A 25132-nucleotide genomic window follows, 5' to 3' on the forward strand; every position below is an offset into this window, starting at 1 on the left:
CCTTTCATCATATATATATGAACTTTCACATTTAATTAGTTCATTCTACTCTTTTCTTTTAACTTCCTTCCACTGACGAGAGAAAAAGAATATCTTGTGATTGAACTTGATGCGATCATGATACAAAAAAATTAAAATTCTATTTAACAAAAAGCATTCTAAAAAATAATTTAATAAATAACTTCCTTTCATTAACAATAATAATAAAAAAAATTATATTGTGATCGAAATTAGAGCCGAGTTGATAGAAATAAATTTAAAATATTTTTTATTTAAAAATACATTAAAATAATAATTTGTTTATGTTTTAAATTTTTTTTTTAATATTAACAAATAAAAAAACACAAAATAAATTGAAGCAAAGAAAAAAATATAAAAAAATTAATTTTTTTTAAAAAATACTTTTAAAACAAAAAACAAAAAAAAAGGCTATTAATATCAGCATGTTACAAGAAAAATAATCCAATTTAAAAAAAAAAAAGAATTCTAGAAAACAATCAAGAAAAGCAAGGGGATGAATTCTATTACCAGGTCCAGGAAAAAATAAATGGAGGCAAGGCCCAATTGTACATTCATGCACCTTTATCGGCAGAGGCAGGCCCAATTCAAGGTTTCAACTAGATAGGAGAGCGAGCCCATTTATTTAAGGTTGTCTGTGTTTCATATTTCATTATTTCAGAAACACCCTTTCTGAGTTGGCAGGAGCTATAATATAGTCGAACAAGGATGTTCTCCCATGGCCTTTGAGTCTCATATTATAGCATATAGTAGCGTTATCTTTATTTAAAAAAAACACTTTCTCTACACAAGAACAATTTTAAATATAATACACTTCATTCATACAACAATTTATTAGAGGTATTTTATGCACCAAAAATTCCTCAAACCTTTAATTACTTGAGTATATAAATTAAAAAAAAATGCAATGAAACTTGAAAAGAATATATAAGAAGGAAGGTTTTTAAATATTTGTAAAGATATAAGAAATAGCAAGTAAAATAGAAAAATATTTTTATTTTTAAGAATTTTTTATGATGAGAATTATGTACTTTTCATCCTTAAAACACACACACACACACAATAAAGGTATAAATTATCAAATATATTTAAGACAATTAAATATGGTAAATTAATTTAACAATATACATTATCCCATTAAAATAATTAAATATTAATTATGCTAATGTTAACCATTTAAATTTTGTACAACGCAATCAAAATTTTAATCGGCCAAGTCAATAGAATTTATTAACTATTAAACTATTATCATTAATTATAATTTAAAATCATGATTCTAACATTCCCACATGATTTAAAATTATTCATAATAATAAATAAGATGAGCAATTAATGTCATGTGATAGGTGTTTGGTAACTTTAGGGTTTGAATCTACACTTACTATCAAAAGGTCTTAACTTGAAGAATCATAGTAATTTGGATGTTTCGAACTAAGTTCTTTAAACCACGTTTAAATTTATCACACATAACATATGGGTGATTTTAAGATTTTATCGGTATTGTGTTTTTTTTATTTTATCATGAGCATGTATTTGTCTTATGAGTGTCTTCAAAGAATAGCCCGGGCTCTTGTAATGTTGACCTCACCACTATACTCACTTAGGTAAATCCTTCAAAAATGTATTGTGATCAACATTCCGTAAAAGTTTTTGCCTTTATACTCATTCAAATTAGTCATTACAATAGAAAGCTCATTATTATACTCGATATCGCCTTTAAAATATATATGTAATGTTTATGTTATCCTCAATTATCCAAAGATCTTGTTTTTACTTTTTGAACTTCATTCATGGAATCACCATATATTTAAAGACAGGTTTTCACTATTGGTGGTTCATTTAAAGGCTTTGATTGTATTTTTCTCGATGATTGAATAACTCATTGGCATGCCAAACCTTTAATGAGCTAATATGTAATGTTGTTTTTAGACCTAACAAAATCCAAAGAAATAACACCACGAGATATTAAATGTCTAATTGATTTATGTCTAACAATTATATCTCTTTTTTTTTTAATTAAAATTTTTACTCTTAACCTTAGCTTTAGTAGCTTGGCTATCACAATGTATTGATATAAGTGATATTGGTTTAGAAATAAATGGTATATCAATTTAAAAAAAATGAAGTCCGCCCAGCTTTTGAATAGCAGCATCTAATGCAACCAATTATACTTCTATGGTTAAACGAGTAATTATGGTTTGTTTAGAAGATTTCCAACCAAATGTATCATCATTAAAGCAAACACATACCCACTAGTAGGTTTTATTTTTTCTAAACTAGAAATCCAATTTGCATCACCAAATTTCTCTATAATAGTAGAAAAACTATTATAATAAAGTGCATAATCAACTTAAAAAATCTTTTTAAGGCACTCCAATGTGAAGCATTAAGATTATGTGTATATCTGTCTAATCTACTAATTGCATATACTACATCAGGTCTTGTATATTTGCCTAGATACAATAATGACCCAATATTATATGAATATTTATATTGAGATACATTTTCACCATTATTTTTTTTAATTTAGTAGGAGGATCAAAAGGACTATATACATGAGACATATCAAAATAATTAAACCTTTTTATATTTTTTTAATGTAAAGTGATTGAGATAAAGTAAAATTATTGTTATTTTTCAATAATTAAATGCTTAAAACAACATTAATTGAACCACAATCCTTCATATCAAAATGTTTAGACAAAAAAGATTTAGAAATATTTATAACTTGAATACTATTATTAAACATAAAATCATATAATCATTTTCAATTTGTTTAATATAAATACATTTATCAACAATATTTATTTGAAAACCATAAAATATCATATTTGTTTCGTGTCAATATTTCGAAGCTTGTTTTAAACCATAAAGACATTTTACAAGTTTGTGAATCTTCTTTTCTTGACCAAGCGCAACAAAACCTTTTAATTGATACACGTAAATTTTTTCTTCTAAATCACCATTTAAAAAAAAATTAATATTTATTCGATGAATTTCTAATTTGTAAAAAGAAGTTAAAGTAACTATTAATCTAATTATAGTGATTTTAGAAATGGGTGCATATGTGTCAAAAAAATCTACTCTTTTTTTTCTTTTTAAACCTCTTATCAATTAATCTAGCCTAAGATTTTTCTATACATCTATCAGTTCTCAATTTCATTCTAAAAACTCATTTACAATCTATTATCTTGCAACCTTGTGACAAATCGGTCAAAAACCAAGTTTTGTTAGAAAATAAAAAAAATTATTTAATCTTTTATTGCTCTTTTTAAAAAAGGAACTCCAATCAATGTATGTTTAGGTTTATTTTTTAAGTAAAAAGATATAAAAATTAGCACAAAAACTTTTGCTCTTCTATTTATTTTAATCTTTCTAATTTTATCATAAGCATGATTATTAACAATATCTATTTTAGAATAAGAACTTTCATTAATAGGTTTAGACAACTTATTTTCATTGAAAAAATATTTTCAAGGAAAATTGTATCCCGTAACTCAATAATTATATTATTTGCAATTTCAAAAATTTTGGAATTTAAAACTAAAAATCTATAAGTAGTATTATTCAAAGAATATCCAACATATGTATAGCCTATAATTTTAGGACTTATTTTTCTTTTCTTAGTAATTGAAATATTTACTTTATCTAAACACCTCAACACTTTAAAGTATTTTAAAGAGGGTTTTTTATTATTTCAAAATTCATGTTTTATCCAAAAAAAATTTATAAGAAATCCTATTAATAAATGACAAGTAGAATGCAAAGTTTCACCTTATAAGTTATTAGACAAACCAAAACTAATTAACATTGCATTAATCATATCCATTAAAGTTCTATTTTTCTTCTTTTTGTTATCTCATTAAACTTCATTCATTTTAATAGAAATATACTCACCACCCCCTATTAGATCGTAAAATTTTTATTTTTTTTTTCTAATTGATTTTGTACTCCAACTTTAAAAGTTTTAAACTTATCAACCAACTCACTTTTAGAGTTAGTCAAATAAAAATAACAAAATCTTGAAAAGTCATTAATAAAAGTTATAAAGAGTCTTTAACCACCATGAGTCAAAATATTATTATTATCATAAGTATTATTGTGTATTAACACAAATAGATTTGTTTTCTTTTCTATTAGATTAAAAGCCTTTCTACATTGTTTAGCTTGTACACAAATTTTATATTTTTTTTATTATTAATATGTGACTTAGAAATTAAATTTAAATGCATCATTCTTCTTTTAACAGTGTTAAAGTTAACATGCACAAGCCTACCATGCAATGAATCAAAACATCCAACATCTACAATAGGTCAAGATGAAAAATATAAAGCAATTTTAGAAGAATGCATTAATTATACTTAATTTATAAAAATCATTCAGAAAATAATATTTTTCATTTCAAGATCCAAATCTACTAATAACTATTTTATTAGATCCTAGAACAAGAATAAAACCATTTTGATCCAACAAAGATGCATTAACTTAATTTTTTTCTAACATTAGGAACCTAAAAAACTTCATCCAAAGCAAGAATTTTTTTAGACAACAACTCTAATTAGACTTGGCCTTCTCTTAAGACTTAGCTACACTCTCATTTCTCATACTCATAGTTGGTGTGCTTGAAGCCTAATAATAAAATAAAAATATTTTTTTATCAACACAAACATAAAACATTAATTCCATGCTCATAATTTAAGTTAAAAATCATATTTAACTCGGGCTAGAAATAAAATACATGTAAGTTGGGAAAGAAGAGCTAGCCCTTACAATTACTTCATTGGCTTATGGTTTAAAAGTCTCTTGAGGTATTGCTTTAAGAGCGCGTTTGGGAGTGCTTTTCAAAAGCGCTTCCGAAAAAATTTTAAAATTTTTTTTGAAGTAATATGTTTTTGATGTTTTTAAATTATTTTGATGTGCTGATCTCAAAAATAATTTTTAAAAAATAAAAAAACATTATTGGCATACTTTTCTGAGTGAAAAGCACTTTGAAAAACAACCACAACCACACTCCCAAACACCCTCTAAATACTTGACCAAGTTAATTATTCAAATTATTACCAACATGATTGTATTACCCACACACCCGATATTACACACCCTTTTTTCTTACTCATATTATTAATTTTAGGCCTGTTAATATTATTGTTATTATTGAACCTTTTTTTTAAGTTGACTAGATATGAAAGAACCCTAAGCAACTTATGTCTTGGCTTGAAAATTACATTTTTATTGTTGTGAGGTACAATGTTTTTCATCCATCCTTAAAGCAACAAACTATTCATTAAAAAAACGTTTTTTTTTTTTTTAAACCTCTAACAAAATCAAACCAAGAATGTGGTTATTTTTTAATATGATAAAATAAAAATCATTTGAATAAGTTTTATTCCCTTAATTTTCATGTCATATATGATATTTTTAAACTCATGGATTTGATGAGAACACTTTTCTCATCAACCATTTGAAAATCAAGCCACTTTTCAACCCAATATCTTTTAAGATATTTTTCTTTTGTACCATATTTATATTCAAGTGCTTTCCATACTTCAAAAATAATTTTAGTGTTACGAAAAATATGATAAATATTATGAGACAAAGCATTAAATTTTTACCATGACACATAATATCTTTATTAGTAAAGTTCTTTATTACCAGAGAAAAATGCATCACTTGAAAAAACAACTGCATTAATCAGTTTTTCAGCATTTTTATTTTATTATCATATAAAATCACAAAAAAACCCTACTTTTTATTTGTTATTGCCAATGAGGAGATTTTTTTCTATAAATGTTTTCATGTTTGCTATATAATGAATTTATGATGTCCATAGCCACAATTAAGCAAACAAATCAATATTTTTAGAAAAAATAAGAAAAGTAATCCGTGTTTTATCTCCAAGGTTGTTAGGAAATTAAATGGAAATTATTATGAAAACAAATGCAACCAAGATATTCTTTCTTTTTCTATTTTAAACTTAGCAACTAAAAGCAAATACTAAAAATAATTAGAACTAAAAATAAATAGGAGAAAAAATAACGGAATAGGAGAATTATGAGATTGTAACACACAATAACACTATCCTTCTAGAGAACACTCTCCCTTTATACGAAGATAATTTTAAATATAATACGTCTCTTCCAAGATAACAAAACCCATTAAAATATTCAAATGCAGTAAAAATTCCCCATACCTTTTAATCACCCTTTTTGTTGACTTGAGTTAATAAAATGTAAAAAAAAAAGTGTAGTGAAACTTAAGATGAATATATTTTTAAGGAATGTCTTTAAATATGTGTAGAGATATAAGAGAGACTAAGTAAAATGCAAACGGTATTTTTTATTTTTAAGAAATGAAAACAATATTTTTTATTTTTAAGAATTTTTCATGATGAGAATTACATACTTGCCATCCTATAGCATGTGAAAAATACAGAGAAAATACATAACAAGTTAACTTTGGTCTTTTTACTTTTCAATTGATCTATTTTCAGTCTTTCTAGTTTTTAATTTTAATTATGGTTCAAAACTCTATTTCTCTTATTTTTTTAATATTAGGTTTGAGAGAGAAAAAATAGAGAAGTTGAATTCTAGTAAAGAAAGAGAAAATCATCGTTTAACACCACAAAAAAGGTCGCCCTTGGTATTAAAGGGTTTTATTAAGGTGTTACTCGAACTTTATCTTGCCTCAGAAAAAGGATTTAGCTCGTAAATATTTTTGAATTCAAGTTAATTTTTTTGATTGATTTATGGGTAATTTAAAACCATAAATAGGTTTATATAGATCTTTAGTGTGTTTTTAGATTGTTTAGGTCAATGGGTTAAGAATAAGTTTTTGAGTATATAATACCCCTACCTTGATTTTTAGATGATCCTCCAATCGCCTGATTCTAGGCTCATATATAACAAGTCGTCTATGTTGTTTTTTTAAATAAAAAGTGGATGACGCATTGTTCGCCTCTAATATATATTATAAAAAAAGGCTTGGCGCGCGAGTCAAAACTCTTTTTTATAGGCCAGGCGTGCAGGCCCACACGCCTGACCTATTTTGTTTTGCTTTTTATTTTAGTTTTTTTCTATATTTTACTTTTTAATCTATCAAATAGATTTGTTAAAAAAATAATTTAGAAATTTTTTTATTAAATACCACTGAGTTTTTAATTTTTTTATGATATCATAACTTTTTTTATTGTATTAGAAAATACTCTTTTTATACAACCTTTCATGATGTTTTTTTTTTTTAGAAAATATTTTATTTGTTCACTCAATTTTATTGAGTGTTGTTTGATTAAATACCATTTAATTTTTTGTTTATTTTCAAGAAAGGTTATAGTGTTATTATTTATAACATTAGCGAACACTTTTTTGCAGCTCTTCATCATGGTTTTGTTTATAAAAAAAAAAAAATTATGTTGTGGCTTTTCTATGCATGTCAAGTTTTATTGTCATATGGTTAGATAAGAAAATACAAAAATAAGTTATTAAACCAATCTTGGACTATCATCTAGTCTGCAGGTTTAGTGGGTAAACTCGAGTTGACTCATGTCGATAAAAACATCCTCATCTCAGTATATAAAAAGAAAAAGGATAGAACGACGCTATCTTGAATTTTTTTTCTTTTGAAATCAAACAGGGTTTTAACTGGGTTACATCAGGTTAGTTCTCACATAATTTAATTTGAAACCAAAGCAGGCAAGGGGCCGGGTCAGGGTCGTGATTCTCCATGTTAACTCACTAGGCTAGGCTGGGTTTGGTGATATTGTCAAAAAGTTACCAACAACAACGCACTTAAAGTTTATTGTTCTTATATTTTTAACGTATCCGCATCAAAATTACTTGGTTTTATATTAAAAAAAAAAAGAAATCTTGCAAAGAAAGGTTAGGCAAAAAAAGAAAGGAAGTGTGTTGTTGAGATAAAAAGAGTTTCGATTAAAGAGATGTCTTTCTTGCCCTATTTTAAACCATAATTTGCATCTATTTCTTAACTTCTCAACTTGATTTTTAGTTATTATTAATAACTATTTTTAATATTTATGATGCTTTTAATCATCTATATTTTTATTAAATGAACATATAAAATTTTTTGCTCATAATAAAATTTTTTCTTAAAGCTACAAAATATAATGGTAATGACTACACTTTTTTTAATGTTAAAATATTTTTTATTCAACCCGCAACAAAGTGTAAATATTTGTCATTATACAGGCTTCGTCAACACATTTTTAGATATAAAAAATTATAAATTATAAATTGAAATGCTTATACATGCATCTAATTAATAAATTGATATTTGATCAACAAATAACTTAGATTAAGATATTTAGTCTCACAAAACAGGTCATACGCTTAGTTGTGTTTAATAACTTTGTTTCTTAAATAAATGTTTTACTTAATCAAACGATTATTTGTCAACAAAAGGTAAAAAAACGTTGTTAATGAAAGTGAGTTGAATAAAACTATGAAGTCCAACTATTAAACAACTCAATGTTGAATATCAAAACTAAAAAAAATTAAAAAAAAAAGAATGAAAATAAAAAAGATTTGGGTAAACCTAGGTTAACCCGCTAACCCCGCGACCGTGGGCACATGATTGGAATAACCCCATAGAAAGGAAAGAAAAAACAAAAAGCATGAAGATCAATTCACAAAAAGTTAAATCTTGAAGGATGAAATATAAAAAAAAAATTAAACTTGCAAAAAAGACCTAAAAAAGACCAAAATTAACATGTTTTCACCTTCTAAACCCGTAATCGTGGTCATAAGGCTTGGATTGACCGCATAGAACGCAAATTCAAAAAAAAACAAAACGAAGCAACATTCTCAATAAAAAAAATATAAAGTGGTGAAAATAATAAAAAAAAAGAAAAAAAATATTGAAGTCAACCCGATAAACCCGCTAACCCCCACTACCATGAGCAGGGATAACTCCAAGGAAATAAAAGTTAGATATAAAAAACATAAGACTCATTCTAAAAAAATCAAATATTGAAAGATAAAATTGAAATTAAATTAATTGTATAGGATCTAAAAAAAAAACCAAATCCAACTTTTGTCAACCTTTGAAAACCGTGACCTTATCATGAGGTCGGGACTAATCCTATTAAAGGAAAAACTAAAAAGAAAAACAAAGCAAAATACTTGATTAAAAAAATGTTGAGACATGAAATTGAAAAGGAAATTAAAAAAAAACAATAAAAAAATAGGGAACAAATTCAAAATAAAAATTAATTGAAATGAAATGCTACGGATGAAATTGAAAATAAAATTCAATTAGTAAAAGGGAAAAAATCAAAAGAATGACCAAATTTGATATAAAAATCAAATTAAACCAAATGATTAGGGAGAAAATTGAATTAAAAGAAGATAAAAAAACAAAACAAATAGTAATCAAAAGAATATAACCAAATTAGATACAAAAAATAAATGATAGGACACCACTATACCTTGAAAAACAAAACAAATAGCAATCAAAAAAATGAAAACCAAATTGGATACAAAAAATAAATGATAGGACACCACCATACCTCGGCAAGGAGAAGAGAGGAAAGATGGAGGAATAGAAAAAAAAAAAAAAAACCCACCAGAGACCAACCACCACTCTGCCCCGCACATAGGTTGCACCACTAGAAAGAGGACGTCAATGTGCTTCCAACGTAGTCACAAAATGCGGTGTTTTGCCACCGCAAGTGAAGAGCATGTGAGGTGTCCACTAGCTAGGGCGTGTATGGCTCGCACCAATTACTTAATATACATGTGTGTGTGACTAAAAGACCAAAATGCCTCTTGGTTCACCTGAGTTTAACAAAAAAACCAACAATCAAAGACAAAAAAGCTCCTACAAGAAAGTTTTAATTTTTTTTATTACGAGGACAATTAATTAATATCATTGTTCATTAAAACAATGTACATAAAGCCCTTGGATGCAAGTTTGTTTTTCCCCTAAAATGCAGTAATTTAAATGTTAAAATAATTAATGAATTTGAAAAAGATAAATGTGTCTATGTGAAAAGGATCATATGAACTCAATTGCAAGTTATTTGGTTTGTGTAGAGATGAGTGAAACTGTCTTTTCACATTAGACATCCACAATGTTTTTCCCATGTATTTTAGATTATTTGTTAATGTAATATTTATTACAACATAATATATAATGTGAAAAATTCATGAAATGAAATTGAAAGGAGAAGAAATAATCATCTTGAGCAAAAGAAATCATCCATTGATGATCGTATTGCTACCATAAGAATAAACTTATTCAACGATGTTGGCCTACTTCCGAAGGTGTAGAATATTCCCTAGCTCCCCTCGCTAGCCTTCCCTACATCGATGTTCGGCTTTGCAACCTCTTCCTGAAAGGGTTGGGTCTGGGTTAAGGCGGCACCGGGGATTCTTCTTTGGGTCACATCCAAGACCTCCATAATTTATGTATGGTGGTTTGTATCTAATGGTATCGGCCACATCTCCTGCTACAAATGTGGTCATCAAGAGCATGAAAACCCCCAAAACCAGCAAAACCAGCAATGCTTTAGACGATGCCATTAAACACCAACAATCAATATAAGTGTTGCTACTCTCTGAATATGGATTTGATGACAATAATGCGAAAGGTCTGTTTTTTATAAATATGTAGCATGCATGTAGTGTTTGCCAATTATAGAACAATTGTTTTTTGCGGTAACTCGGATTAATATGTGGTTGTCTCTTTGCTTCCCAGATTATATGCATTTTTTTAGCTATTTCATTTCTACCACATAATTTTAAACGTTATATTATGGAGAATCATGGTAAAAAAAAAAAACATTATGTATAACCATGATCCAAAAAAGTCAAGGAGAATCGTACAACGTGGACAAAATCTCTCTAACCATCGCACAAATTGCTTTGACAATATTGGGCACGTGAGGATGGTCTACATTTGGCATGAAAAATATATTAAGATTATATTATTGACAATGTAACTCTCATATAAATAGGGCATTTCCATCCTCTCTTTTACGCACCAAGAGAGTTTTGACAAATTGTTATCTATAGCAGTCAAGAAAAAGGAGATGTGTTCCACAAGCCTTAAAATCCTCCCAACCTTTTGGTCTTAAGAGTACTGGTTTTAGAACGAGTGACCTTCATCATGGCCTCAACGGAGAGAAGTGGAAGCTATTGATTAATTTCCTGGCCAGGGATTAGGAAATAAGCAAAGAGTGTTAGTTTATTAATGCAACTCCGAAAAAAGTAAAATAAAATAAAGTTTATGCAGTGCGGAGAGCAAATGAGATGAGAGAAGTTCTTAGCATATTGTGCATCGCTTAATGAATTTGATCTCACAGACAGGAGCATATTGTGGCCACATCTAGCTTTAGAGATTGAGAGGATCTGATTCAACTTAATTGGAGACCTTGATCTGCTAAACCGAGAGCGTCCACTCTTCTGGAACATTAGATGAGTCGTCTGCAACTTCAGCAAACAGACTTACATTCATAGCTCCTGATTAAGAACGAAAGACTATCTACTGAGAGCATGATCCGTGCCCTGAGCTGCAACTTAGGTCCATTTCCTTTTCATGCACGTGAGGAAGACATAGATGGACTTGGCTCCAGTCACCAGCAAAGAAACGTAGTTCTCCTTCATTACCAGCACTTCCCTCTTTTGTTGCAGAACGGTGAGATCTTACTAAAAGATTTGCATTTACATTGGGAATGGTGAGGCATCGAAGGACTTCAGCATTGAAATCATGGAAATGTACAGCACTTGCACCTTGATCGATGCAGCAAAACAAGAAGCTCAAGAAAGATGTAGATTTTCCAATACAGGAACTTCCCATGAAAAATTGAATAAATAAGGTATTTTTTTTGCTCGTTTTTTCTGTAAGTAAATCCATTAGTAATAATATTTTTTTATTACCAATGGACTTACTGATTAGTACTTAAAAGTGCATTTTTATCAAGGTTTCATATCATCATTTTGCACTTGAAGTATTAATAACTCCTTAACTAGAGCATGTTTTATAATAATAGATCTGATAATATAAGATAGCTTTAATTTATGGTAAATGTTCATTTTAAATGCAGGCATATCTCACAATTCAAAGGATTGATTGATGTGATTAACTATTGAAAGTGAAAGGACAAAGAAACGGCTAAGATTAGAAAGGAGGTACCGATTCAATTCAAATTGGAACACTGTTCAGTTATTGGGTCATATCTGGAGCTGTAGATCTTGGATTTCAGCTTAATTTATATGGATGGAAAGCTAAGAAATAGGCCTACATTGTTCATGAATAGTGTAAGACCCAAATCTGCCGTTTTCAAATTCAAAGTTTGGCCACAAAAGAGAAGTCAGAATCTGTCCTGTAATCCAGCCCAAACACTGCTTAGAATTTTACCCATATCTGGAGTTCTAGAAGGCCAAATGACGTGAAATTTGGTGGGTGGAAGGAAAAGACCATTTCCAACAACTTTCATGACGAATGTTTTCTCAAATTCGGATGGTAACAATGATATTTTGTCCAGACAAGAGCTTGAGGTCTATCCACCACGTCTACCAACAGCACTACTCAGTAGTTTAGCCATATCTCGAGCTCTAGTGATCCAAATGCTCTGAAACTTTATGGGTCAAAAGATAAGATGATTGCCAACAACTTTCATGAGGAACACTTTGCCAAATTCTGAATGGATCAATGTCATTTCATCCAGCCAAAGTGCTTGAGTGCTGCTGTCCACCAAGTCCACTAAATCAATAGTTGGCCACTACATCAATAATCAATTACCAAATGAATAGTTCTGAATTTTAGCCTATAAAAGGAGGCATTTGCCATTCATTTAAAAAGCTTGGTTCTAAGATCAAGATCATGTTCTTGCTCTCTCTTTATTGTTGTAATGCTTAAGTTTTATTTTCATTAATCTCTTGTTCATGCTTTTCATTTCCTTTACTATACTTAGTTAACTTATATCATGTTTATGTTCTTATATTGTTTATTTATGTTTTTCTTCTTCATAATGTCTAGCTAAGTTAATTATGTCAAGGTGACAAGGTTTCACTAATGGTGTTAGAATAAGTATAATATGAACTCAACATGGACTTCAATGCTTAAATCCTAAACAAGTTTGCTATTAACATGTCTTATCATTTTTATCTTATTAATCCTTAATACCTTGCTTGTTAAATGGTTAATCTAGATTTGTGTTGTATAACACTTGGTACATCAAATACTTGATCCTTCATAGTCTTCGGCCGACATCGTTATTATGAGAGGAACTTGATTTGTTGTCAACATAAGTTAGCATCATTAATACCTGATAAAATTTATAAGTATGGTATTATGTAAATAAGATGATTAATATGATCATGTTGATAATTTATAAAGAGTTTATATTTTACTTATCTCTAATACTATTGGTGAACCCTCTAACCTTGACATTTGTTTTTATCATTGTTTAATCTTTACATTAATCTTCCATCTCAAAGTTCTCATTAATTTCTTCCTCCTCTTCTTCTTTATTATTATTAGTACTACTACTACTACTACTACTACTAATATTGCTATTATTATTATTATTATTATTATTATTATTATTGTTATTATTAGTATTATTCGTGTTATATTTTATGTACTTTAAGTATGCTCTGTGTTTGATCAAGGATCCTGACATTGTTGGTCTTGCCTTGTTCATTCGCATCAGAAATCTGTTTATATTATATAATATATCTCTTTGATCTTTTCATAAACTCAGTATATAGGCTGGAAACCTGTGACCCGATCTTTAAGATCATTCTCAGGTATAACAACGCCACGTACTGAGTATTGTTATTATTACTATTACTATTAATTTTATTATTACTATTACTATTATTGTTGTTATTATTGTTGTTGTTTTATTAATTATAATTTATACAATTAACCTCTCTGTGGTTCGACCCCGGTCTTGCTGGGTTATTTATTACTGTGACACTCCTGCACTTGGGATAAGACATCAACTCTTTGATCGTGTCAAGTTTTTGGCGCCGTTGCCGGGGAGGTAAATTCTTGTATAAATTATAATATTTATTTTATTTTTTATTTTTCACTTTTCTTGTATCTAACTTTTGTTTCTTTTATTTTGTTTCTTTTTCTCTTGTTTTCTTCTTACTTCTATTCTTTTTCTACACGTGCATGAGAGTTTGGTCACGTACATTAAGTGGTAGACTTGTAGGGTATCCTCATTATTTCCAGAAAATATGGCTGAAGAAGATAACCAATCACTTCATAATGAGAATAATGAGAATAATCGAGTTAGAACACTAAGAGACCACGTGAATCCAACAAGAACAAGTGCACCCTCATGTATAGTTTTTCCTCCTGATGCATCTCACTTTAATTTTAAGCCAGGCATTATTCAACTTTTACCTTCTTTTCATGGCTTAGATCTAGAAAATCCATACTTGCATTTGCGAGAATTTGAAGAAGTTTGTAATACCTATAATGACTTAAATTGTAGCATGAACACCATCAGATTAAAGCTTTTTCCTTTTTCATTAAAAGATAAAGCTAAAACATGGCTACAGAATCTTAGGTCAGGATCCATTCGTGCTTGGGATGAAATGCAACAACAATTTTTAAAGAAGTTTTTTCCATCTCACAGAACAAACTCTTTCAAAAGACAAATTACCACTTTCACTCAAAAACCAGGAGAAACATTTTATCAATGTTGGGATAGGTATCGAGATTTGCTTAATACTTGCCCTCATCATGGTTTTGAAACATGGAGATTGGTTTCACATTTTTATGAAGGATTAACACCTAAAGATAGGCAAATGGTGGAATTGATGTGCAACGGAACTTTTGAAAATAAAGACCCTGATGAAGCAATGGAGTACCTAGACTTGCTAGCCGAAAATGCTTAAAATTGGGACACTACAGGCACTTATGAGGCACCAGGTAAAACTCAACCTCATACATCTAGTGGAGGTATGTACAACCTTAGGGAAGATCATGACCTCCAAGCTAAATTTGCATCTTTAGCTAGAAAAGTTGAGGCACTTGAATTTAAAAAGAATGGTCAATTAAAATCTGTTCAAGACATTGTGTGTCAAATCTGTGAAACCAATGAACATGCAACCAATGACTGTCCAACTTTGCCTTCTTTCAAGGAATGCCTCCATGAACAAGCCCATGTTTTAAACAGTTTCCAAAGGCCCAGTCATAACCCATATTCGCAAACATACAACCCTGGTTGGAGAAATCACCCAAATTTCAGTTGGAAGAGTGGTAACAATAATGCACAAACTTCACAACCACCGTTTCAAGCACCCCATAATTTCTAAAATTCTCATGGATATGCACCTCCTTATGCTCCACCTCCTAGAAGAAATCTTGAGGAAACATTGCATGCATTCATTGAAAAGCAGGAGACAATCAACACTCAAAATGCTCAAACCATGGCAGATTTAAAAGATGCTCTTGCAAAATTCACATCTGCTCTGAGTTTTCAAGAAAAAGGTAAGTTTCCATCTCAACCACAGCAAAATCCCAAGGGGCAATACAATGCAAACGCAAGTAGTTCTGGAAGCCAACACATGGATCAAGTCAAATCAGTCATCACTCTTCGCAGTGGTAAGGTTATTGAAAAACCCACTCTTGAACCTTGTGAGAAAGATGAGTTAATCTCTGAGGGTAAGGAAGGGGTTGAATCTGAACATTGCAAAGAAAAGACTGATTTCCCGCCAGCACTTCCATTTCCTCATGCCATGACCAAACAAAGGAAAGTCAATCACAACTCTGAAATCTTTGAAACTTTCAAACAGGTAAGGATCAATATTCCTTTGTTAGATGTTATTAAACAGGTACCTTCTTATGCTAAATTTTTAAAAGTGCACTGTGAAGAGAAAACTGAATGTGAAAAAGAAAGCCTTTTTAGCTGAACAAGTAAGTGCCATTCTTCAACAATAATGCTTTGAAGTATAAAGACCCTAGTTGTCCTACAATTTCTTGCTTTATTGGAGAACATAAAATTGAAAGAGCTTTACTTGATCTTGGAGCTAGTGTGAATTTACTTCCATATTCAGTCTTTCAGAGTCTCAATCTAGGTGAGTTAAAACCAACTTCTGTAACTCTTTTACTTGCCGATAGATCTGTAAAAGTGCCTAGAGGAATAGTTGAAGATGTGTTAGTTCAAGTTGATAAATTCATTTATCCTGTGGATTTTATTGTCTTGGATACACAACCTGTTGAAGCATGTAATTCAATTCCTGTTATTTTAGGACGTCCGTTTCTTGCAACTTCTAATGCATTGATTAATTGTAGGAATGGACTGATGAAGTTATCATTTGGAAACATGACATTGGAGATGAATATTTTCAACATTTGCAAGCAACCTGGAGATAAAACTGATTTACAGGAAGTGGACTTTATTGAAAAATTAGTTCATGATCAATTTGAAACTATTTCCAGTGAAATTGAGTTTAATGAATCTGAGAATTTGCAAATGATTTATTTTCAGGAAGAATCAAAGGCAAGTAATTGGAGACCACAAATTGAGGAATTGCCATCACAATCAATTGAGTCCATACCTTCCAGTGTTCAACCTCCAAAACCTGATTTGAAGCCGTTACCATTCAATCTCAAATACTCATTTTTGGGAGAAAATGAAACTTTTCCGGTAATAATTTCTTCCAAACTTAATGCACATCAAGAAGGTAAGTTATTACAAACTCTGAAAATGCACAAAAATGCATTAGGATGGACCATAGCTGACATAAAAGGAATTAGTCCTTTGATTTGCACACACAGGATTTATTTAGAGGAAAATGCTAAACCCTCTAGAGAAATGCAACGAAGGCTTAATCCTAATATGAAAGAAGTAGTGAGAAATGAAGTCATTAAGCTTCTTGATAATGGAATCATTTATCCTATTTCTGACAGCAAATGGGTAAGTCCTACCCAAGTTGTACCCAAGAAGTCTGGAGTCACTGTGATAACAAATGAGAAAAATGAGTTAATTCCAACTAGAACCATTACTGGTTGGCGGATGTGCATTGACTATAGAAAACTTAATTCAATGACTAGAAAAGATCATTTTCCTTTATCTTTCATGGATCAAATCCTAGAAAAGGCAGGTCATGAATTTTATTGTTTTCTAGATGGCTATTCAGGTTATAATCAAATTGAAATTGCATTGGAAGATCAAGAGAAGACGACTTTCACATGTCCATTTGGTACTTTTGCATATCGAATGATGCCTTTTGGTTTATGTAATGCACCAGCCACGTTTCAAAGATGCATGCTTAGCATATTCAGTGATATGGTTGAACGTTTTCTTGAAATTTTTATGGATGATTTTTCTGTTTTTGGCGATTCATTTGATGATTGTTTGACTAACTTAGAAAAGGTTTTGAGCAGGTGTGAAGAGAAGAATCTTGTGCTCAATTAGGAAAAATGTCATTTTATGGTAACAAACGGCATTGTACTTGGTCACATTGTTTCATCAAAAGGAATTGAGGTTGACAAATCTAAAATTGAGTTAATTGCCAACTTACCAACACCAAATCTGTTAAAGATGTTAGATCATTCTTAGGACATGCTGGTTTTTATAAAAGGTTCATCAAAGATTTTAGTGTCATATCTAAGCCATTGTGTAACCTTCTAACAAAGGAGAATGTTTTTGAATGGACTGAACAATGCGAAAAAGCCTTTGTTAAACTTAAAAACTTGCTTACTTCTGCTCCTGTCATTCAACCTCCTGATTGGTCATTACCTTTTGAAATAATGTGTGATGCTAGTGATTATGCCGTAGGTGCTGTCTTAGGACAAAGAAAAGATAAGAAACCCTATGTGATTTACTATGCAAGTAAAACTTTAAATAGTGCTCAAATGAATTACACTACCACTGAAAAGGAATTACTTGCAGTAGTATTTGCATGTGACAAGTTCAGATCTTATCTTGTTGGCTCACCTGTTGTTGTTTTTAGTGATCATGCAGCTTTGAAATATCTTCTTTCAAAAAAGGATTCTAAGGCTAGATTAGTACGATGGATTTTGTTACTTCAAGAATTTGATATCACAATCAAAGACAAGAAAGGCACCGAAAATGTTGTCGCAGATCATTTGTCAAGATTAACAACAGATTCGAGATCCGACATCACACCAATCGATGACTACTTTCCTGACGAATCTTTATTTTCTGTCTCTACAATGCCTTGGTTTGCTAATATTGTTAATTTTCTTGTTTCAGGATATTTGCCAGCTCATTGGAGCACCCAAGACAAAAGAAAGTTCTTGAACGAAGTGAAGAACTTTTATTGGGATGACCCTTATTTATTCAAATATTGTCCTGATCAAATATTTCGAAGATGCATTCCTGACAAAGGTAAGTAGTGTCATTAAGTTTTGTCATTCGGAGGCATGTGGGGGTCATTTCTCATCGAAGAAGACAACTGCAAAAATCTTACAAAGTGGATTTACTGGCCCACCATGTTCAAAGACACGCATTCATCTGTAAAACTTGTGAAAATTGTCAAAAGTTGGGGGTCTATTTCAAAACGTCACATGATGCCTTTAAATCCTATCTTGTCATTGAAATATTATGACTGTTGGGGTATAGATTTCCTGGGTCCATTTCCTCCTTCATTTGGTTTTATGTACATATTGGTCGCAGTAGATTATGTTTCAAAATGGATAGAGGCAATTCCAAGTCGAACTAATGATCACAAAACAGTGATCAAGTTTTTTGAAGAAAATATATCTTGAGTCGATTTGGAATTCCTCGAGCCATTGATAAGTGATAGTGGACACATTTCTGCAACAAGTCATTTGAGTCTTTAATGAAGAAATATGGAATCACACACAAAGTGCCACCCCTTATCACCCTCAGACAAGTGGACAAGTAGAACTTGCTAATAGGGAGATCAAACAGATCTTTGGAGAAACAGTAAACCCTAATAGGAAAGATTGGTCTTTAAGACTTAATGATGCACTTTGGGCTTATCGAACTGCTTATAAAACATCATTAGGTATGTCACCTTAAGACTAGTCTATGGAAACCTTGTCACTTGCCTGTGGAACTTGAACATAAGCTTATTGGGCTATTAAAGCTTTCAATTCAAATCTTGATGATGCTAGTCAGCTGCGAAAATTACAAATAAATGAGCTTGAGGAAATAAGAAATGATGCATATGAAAATTCAGAATTCATAAAGCAAGAAATCAAAGAGTTTCATGACAAGAAAATACTTAGAAAAACATTCAATGTTGGTCAAAAAGTCTTGCTTTATAATTCTCGACTCCATTTATTTCCTGGAAAACTAAGATCAAGATGGAGTGGTCCTTTTATTGTGAAACATGTGTATCCATATGGGGCCTGTGATATCGAGAATCCAAAGAATGGTAATGTTTTCAAGGTAAATGGACATCGTTTGAAAGTTTACTTTGACAATTTTTCAGTTGAAAATGACTCTATTGAATTGGGTGATCCTGTATATAAAGATTGATTCTTTTTCTCACATTGTTTTTGTGCTTCTTTTTGTGTGACTTTTGTTTTGCTAGTTTCTCTCACCCCGGTCAAATGGCGGATAACGGTACTCCGTGACTCTTAAAGTCGGTTCTTTCAGTTTCCCATGATAACTGATATCTGTGTATATATTTGTGCAATTCTTTGCTGTTTCTCCTTTCTTTGCATCTCTTTTCCACTTCTCATTAGAAAAAAATGGACACCACTCTTGAAAAATTGAAAAGTATTTTCCTGCTCTACCTCAGAATGCGATTACAAAAATTTACCGTGCTAGATGTGCAAGATTGCGATTGTTAATGAACCATGGAATTCCTGAAGATATTCGCTGGCTAATTGAAGCAAAGGTCCCGATTATCAGGTGAGTCCTCCAATTCTTTCATTTCATACATGCCCTGGAACAGGTAGTAAAGCACTTTTGCAAAGAAACGTCGTGCAAAACGATTGCAAGTCTGTCACAGATGTGCCAGATGGACTTGTAATGCAAAATGTCGTTCTTTAGGAATGGTATCTGTAATCGTGAAGATAAAATCCAGTTCATTAAGGATGGCCTGAGTAAGGAGTCTTTAGATAATCTTCTATTGACTCTTGAGACGCACCCTAGTGGAGATGTGCATCGTGCATTCATGATTTATGACCACAATTCCATAAAGAACATGCTCGACATAGTCTTGGGAATCTGACTAAAAAGACCCTGTTGTCAGTTTTTAAGAAAACTGGATGGGAAGCATATTCCCGACCCATATAGAGGGCGTTTAAGCCGTTCTTGGACGTAAAACCAAGGAAGATGTGAGCCACAATCACAACTGCTTGTACATACATATTTTTAAAATAAAAAAAAATATAAAAATATAAAAAAATAATAAGAGAGAGAGGCTCCAGCTGGCCTACATATAGGTGGTATGATTGCATTTTCAATTTCTCATCTATAAATTCTTCTCTTCCTTCCCTTTATTTCTACTCAACCCACACATTCAACAGATATCGAAGTGTTGTAGAAATGGCAGGTTCCTCGAGTCATCAAATAAGAAATATTTGTGTTTTCGGTGGATCTAGTCCTGGGAAAGAAATAGAGTTTTTAGAATCAGCAAATCATCTTGGTCAGGTATTAGCTGAGAGAAAGATTCATTTAGTGTATGGCGGAGGCAGCTTTGGGTTAATGGGGGGTGTGTCAATAGCTGCATTTTTAGGAGGCAGTCAAGTTTTGGGGGTCATCCCCAAAGCTTTAGCAAAAGAAGACCTCCTTGGAAAAACAATTGGAGAGGAACTACAGGTCTCCACAATGTCTGAACGATTGAATACAATGTTTAAACATGCTGATGCTTTTATTGCCTTACCAGGTGGTCTGGGCACATTGGAAGAGATCTTCATATTTCCTCTTGGGCCCAACTGCACATTCACCATAAACCTATAGGTTTGTTAAATGTTAATGGTTTTTTACGATAAATTGTTGTCTTTTCTTGATCAAGCTGTGGAACAGGAATTTCTATCTTCGGCACGACGAATCATAATCTCTACTGCTACTGCTGAACAATTGATTGACCAACTACAATCTTTCATCCCTATCATTGATCCCTCTATGAGTCGCATATATTGGTCAACTGAGAAAAGCCGTAAAAAGCTTAGATTGGATTTGAGGCTTCGTTTGTGAAACCTTGTGTCTTTTGGTTTTATTAATATCTTATTATTTTGTTTTGTTATTTCTTATATTTGTTTAAGTGTGTTTCAGGTTTGTCAGTTTCGTTGTTTCAGGTGATGTCTTCTATACTCTATCTTTCTACCTTAGGACATTAAGGACAATGTCTCATTTTGGTTGGGGGGAAAGGGTAGTAGTTGATATTAAAAAAAAAAAAAAAACTTAATGTGTTTTCTTTTTCATAAACTATTTGCAAAACTGTTATTAAGATGGCAAAGTAATGAGTATTGACTCTTGAGACGCATCTTAGTAAATATTCATAACAAGGTCTATTATTACACTCCTTGAAATATTCAGGTTTACAAACTCTCGCATTGTTATCACTTGACTCTGCTTATGTACTTATTTAACAAGTATTCGTAAACCTTATTTTCACACACACACTTTAACATATGATTGTGGGTTGCATATTGGATTATTACATTATTTATGTTCTTTTGTTAAAGGTAACAACTAAGGAAAAGGGATAGTATAAAAAAAAAAAGTATATATAATAAAAAAAACGTAGATACGTTTGGTTTCGTAGCCTCCATAATCTAAGCAATTAAGCCCGAAGGGGTGTTTTAATACCTAATACCCTAAAGTCAACTGACTTGGGAGTTATTGACCCAAAGCTTGTTACATGGGTTAAGGAGAAAAGCTTAAGGGAATCAAACATTGCACTATCTACGTATCAGTATCTGCAACCCGAGTTATTAAGCTCGAAGGGGTGTCTCAACACCTAATGCCCTAAGACCAACTGGTCTGGGAGTCATTAGCCGAAAGCTCATTACATGGGTTAAAGCAGCATTCTGTTTTAAGTTATATGTGTATAAATATAAAAAAAAAGAAAAAAAAAAGAAGATAATAATCCCAACCCAAGGAAGTTAACCTGAAACATTAGAACAAAAATCTTGTTTTCTTCCAATAAAAGCCCCATCATCTATGTTTTTATATATTGAGCACATAAAAAGGAAGGTTTATTAATATTTTGTTTAAAAGGTATTGAGCAGCAGATATATAAATTTAATGAGAGTTCGTTTACTTTGATAGATTAATGGAAGTTAAATGATGAATGCCTTGCTTTGTGGAACTTGCAAATTGTTTTTCTATTTTAACGCTTTGATTACTAGGGACTAGTAATAAGCTGGTTGGGGGGTGTGATTAGTACTTAAAAGTGCATTTTTATCAAGGTTTCATATCATCATTTTGCACTTGAAGTATTAATAACTCCTTAACTAGAGCATGTTTTATAATAATAGATCTGATAATATAAGATAGCTTTAATTTATGGTAAATGTTCATTTTAAATGCAGGCATATCTCACAATTCAAAGGATTGATTGATGTGATTAACTATTGAAAGTGAAAGGACAAAGAAACGGCTAAGATTAGAAAGGAGGTACCGATTCAATTCAAATTGGAACACTGTTCAGTTATTGGGTCATATCTGGAGCTGTAGATCTTGGATTTCAGCTTAATTTATATGGATGGAAAGCTAAGAAATAGGCCTACATTGTTCATGAATAGTGTAAGACCCAAATCTGCCGTTTTCAAATTCAAAGTTTGGCCACAAAGAGAAGTCAGAATCTGTCCTGTAATCCAGCCCAAACACTGCTTAGAATTTTACCCATATCTGGAGTTCTAGAAGGCCAAATGACGTGAAAGTTGGTGGGTGGAAGGAAAAGACCATTTCCAACAACTTTCATGACGAATGTTTTCTCAAATTCGGATGGTAACAATGCTATTTTGTCCAGACAAGAGCTTGAGGTCTATCCACCACGTCTACCAACAGCACTACTCAGTATTTTAGCCATATCTCGAGCTCTAGTGATCCAAATGCTCTGAAACTTTATGGGTCAAAAGATAAGATGATTGCCAACAACTTTCATGAGGAACACTTTGCCAAATTCTGAATGGATCAATGTCATTTCATCCAGCCAAAGTGCTTGAGTGCTGCTGTCCACCAAGTCCACTAAATCAATAGTTGGCCACTACATCAATAATCAATTACCAAATGAATAGTTCTGAATTTTAGCCTATAAAGGAGGCATTTGCCATTCATTTAAAAAGCTTGGTTCTAAGATCAAGATCATGTTCTTGCTCTCTCTTTATTGTTGTAATGCTTAAGTTTTATTTTCATTAATCTCTTGTTCATGCTTTTCATTTCCTTTACTATACTTAGTTAACTTATATCATGTTTATGTTCTTATATTGTTTATTTATGTTTTTCTTCTTCATAATGTCTAGCTAAGTTAATTATGTCAAGGTGACAAGGTTTCACTAATGGTGTTAGAATAAGTATAATATGAACTCAACATGGACTTCAATGCTTAAATCCTAAACAAGTTTGCTATTAACATGTCTTATCATTTTTATCTTATTAATCCTTAATACCTTGCTTGTTAAATGGTTAATCTAGATTTGTGTTGTATAACACTTGGTACATCAAATACTTGATCCTTCATAGTCTTCGGCCGACATCGTTATTATGAGAGGAACTTGATTTGTTGTCAACATAAGTTAGCATCATGAATACCTGATAAAATTTATAAGTATGGTATTATGTAAATAAGATGATTAATATGATCATGTTGATAATTTATAAAGAGTTTATATTTTACTTATCTCTAATACTATTGGTGAACCCTCTAACCTTGACATTTGTTTTTATCATTGTTTAATCTTTACATTAATCTTCCATCTCAAAGTTCTCATTAATTTCTTCCTCCTCTTCTTCTTTATTATTATTAGTACTACTACTACTACTACTACTAATATTGCTATTATTATTATTATTATTATTATTATTATTATTATTATTCGTGTTATATTTTATGTACTTTAAGTATGCTCTGTGTTTGATCAAGGATCCTGACATTGTTGGTCTTGCCTTGTTCATTCGCATCAGAAATCTGTTTATATTATATAATATATCTCTTTGATCTTTTCATAAACTCAGTATATAGGCTGGAAACCTGTGACCCGATCTTTGAGATCATTCTCAGGTATAACAACGCCACGTACTGAGTATTGTTATTATTACTATTACTAGTAATTTTATTATTACTATTACTATTATTGTTGTTATTATTGTTGTTGTTTTATTAATTATAATTTATACAATTAACCTCTCTGTGGTTCGACCCCGGTTGTCATAACCCAATTCTGGGTTATTCCCCAAAATTTATTTTTTTCAAAAAAAAAAAAATAAAATAAAATCAAAAAATAAAATACAGGCTGGCAACGTGGAGAAAGCTGATCAAGAAAAATAGGCGAAATAGGCAAAAATAAATCTGCAATTTTCGAAGGAAATTCAAGGCCTTTCGGCGCCCCATTGTGCCCAAAATCGAAGAAACAATGCAAATTCAAGGTCAAATTAAATGATTATTGGACAAATTTGCATAAAAATTAAGTCCAATAACATAATTAAATTTTTAATAGGCCAATTTGATTTAATCATGGGCCAAATTAAATTTTAATTATGTTTAAGAATTAATTTAGGTCCAAAGAAGGATTTAATTAAGTTCAAGGACTTAATTATACTTTAAATGGGTCAAATTAATTTTATTTGGGGCTTAATTGGTGAAAACTTAAGTTTGGGAGCCTAATTTGGGCTTAATGGAGAAGATTGGAATTTTAAGAGACCAAATTTAATTTTTACCAAGTTAATTGATCGAAATTAGGGGGCCAAATTGCAAGAAAATTGAAGTTTTGGGGCCAATTAGGGGTTAAATTGACAAAATCCAAAGCCAAGGACCAAACTGCAAGAGGCGCCAAACTGCAGGGGCCTAATTGACAAAATCCGGGGGGCCAAATTGAAGAAATTGAAAGTTTAATGGTCAATTAGGGACGAAATTGCATAAATCCGAGACCAAGGACCATATTGCAAAAGGCGCGTAACTCTGGGGCCGAAGATGAAGTTACGCCGGGACTAAATTGCATCAAATCAGAAGTTTCAGGGTCAATTAGG

The 25132-nt window shown here is 31.1% G+C and overlaps 1 protein-coding gene, 2 long non-coding RNA genes and 1 pseudogene across 3 annotated transcripts in view; 2 read left to right on the forward strand and 2 right to left on the reverse strand.

Moving 5' to 3' along the window:
- The window catches only part of LOC127904471 (uncharacterized), a 117651-nt gene that overhangs the window by 89215 nt on the left and 3304 nt on the right, over positions 1 to 25132 (reverse strand). The window lies entirely within an intron of this gene.
- Positions 1 to 25132, forward strand: part of LOC127904469 (protein PELPK1-like) — a 33519-nt gene that overhangs the window by 692 nt on the left and 7695 nt on the right. The window lies entirely within an intron of this gene.
- LOC127904473 (uncharacterized) lies at positions 11934 to 23305 on the forward strand. Its single transcript, XR_008057716.1, has 2 exons — positions 11934 to 12530; positions 22930 to 23305. It is a non-coding gene; the product is annotated as an uncharacterized LOC127904473 (long non-coding RNA).
- On the reverse strand, positions 14630 to 14740 carry LOC112324811 (small nucleolar RNA R71; annotated as a pseudogene).

The sequence above is a fragment of the Populus trichocarpa genome, chromosome 17, assembly GCF_000002775.5.
Source record: "Populus trichocarpa isolate Nisqually-1 chromosome 17, P.trichocarpa_v4.1, whole genome shotgun sequence".
Taxonomy (NCBI): domain Eukaryota; kingdom Viridiplantae; phylum Streptophyta; class Magnoliopsida; order Malpighiales; family Salicaceae; genus Populus; species Populus trichocarpa.